Source organism: Frankliniella occidentalis, unplaced genomic scaffold, assembly GCF_000697945.3.
Source record: "Frankliniella occidentalis isolate FOCC.00 unplaced genomic scaffold, Focc_3.1 Scaffold238, whole genome shotgun sequence".
Taxonomy (NCBI): Eukaryota; Metazoa; Arthropoda; class Insecta; order Thysanoptera; family Thripidae; genus Frankliniella; species Frankliniella occidentalis.
In genome coordinates, this window is record NW_026267364.1 from 388,480 (window position 1) to 390,054 (window position 1,575).

Here is a 1,575-nt window from a genome sequence, read left to right on the forward strand (position 1 = left end):
AAGGAAATTTTAGCCTTTTTAGACTCTTTCGGCGTAGCACAACACGAAAACTATTGGGACGAATATGCCGTACCGTGTGTCACCGGACGTGTTTTTACGCGTAGATGGACCGACTTTGCCTACGCGCCACGCCACGCCACGCCCTCAGGTGACCGGCAGGCGGGGCTCGGCCACTCAAACGGGTCCCGTTCGCTCGGCTGCATTCGGCGAGGTTCGGCACATCGCCATCGCTACCTCGGGTTTCTCGCTCTGTCTCTCTCGCACACCTACTGCGCACGGCGCGCGCTCAGAGTGGGACCCGTTCGGGAGCGGATGCCGACCTCTGGGCCGAAGGCCAAGCAGGCCCGGCCCCGGCGCAGCGAAGTGGAGCTGGCAACTCCGTTTGGCGGAAGGGTGGGCCTGCTTGTTTCGTTCTCTTTTTAGACTGCTCTACTGCTTTGAAAAAGGTATCCAGCGGGCTTATGCAAACGACCTCGTTTCTGACTGTCAGTGTCTGTGTATCTGTTCCACTAGAAGGAGATGTGCTAGAGACTTAAAATTTTCAGGGTATCTTAAGGTGATACAGGACTGAAACTGGAAAAGTCCTTCAAATAACCGCTATTTTAAGTTTAAAATCAAAATGCGAAGTAAATCAAGAAAAAGCTCTATATTTTTTTTGCAGATAGAAAACGTGTCGCCCCCATAGTGAGATGTAGTCGTTATTTGTACGAAATCGCACACTTTTGGGCACAGATTACTCTGAAACGAAACGTAGGTTTTCCTTAGCGCGAGCGTTTGCACTTCGACGTGTCCCTGGAGCAAAGGCGGATCTGCGCGCGACCGATGAACAAGGGCGCATCTGTTTTCCGTGAGATTCGCGTAGGTGAACTTTGCACGCTCCTCACACCTCAGAGGTTTGTCCTATATATTTGGGCGTTAGCTCATATTAATCCTTGATTCTTCATTAGTATGTACCGTAAGTTTTGCTGCTGTATTACTTCTCTACGTTAAACGGGAAACATTTAAAAATCCCCCTAGCGAATCTCGCCAAAAGCAGATGCGCCCTTCTTCGGCGGCACCGAAACAGATGCGCCCTTGTTCATCGGTCGCGCGCAGATCCGCCTTTGCTCGAGGGACACGTCGACTTAATACATACTCGTGCGGACATAAAATATTGAATATTGAATTTTGGACGTAGACGACTGGACATATGGGGAGAACGTAGAAATAAGAGATTGTTGGGCAGGCCGCCTGAAAGGTAGGCAAAGAATTTCTGATCTGAGTGGGCTGGGCGGACCTGTGCTCTACGCCCCTGTACTTAGGTGCGAATTCTGAGCTGTGACTGGAATGCAATAGTTTCTGAGTGGTGATTTTCTCGCTTTCTCTTTTCTGAGTAGTGAAAAGAAGGTTTCTTAGTTGGCTGAGCCAATTTAAACTTAAATTTAAACTTCAACTTGAATCAGTTTTAATCAGCGAAGCCCTGTTGATCGGGTTGACTGGACTTCGTTTTGTCGCCATATTGTCCCTTGCAAAACTGCCAACATTTGCTTTGGGGCAACCACCCCTAAGGGGGTGAAAGGGGGTAACAACGAAATA

At 49.2% G+C, this 1,575-nt stretch overlaps 1 protein-coding gene across 1 annotated transcript in view; it reads right to left on the bottom strand.

Annotated features, from left to right (window-relative positions):
- Positions 1-1,575, bottom strand: part of LOC113215852 (cholesterol 7-desaturase nvd-like) — a 21,321-nt gene that overhangs the window by 1,046 nt on the left and 18,700 nt on the right. The gene's annotated exons all lie outside the window — the stretch shown is intronic.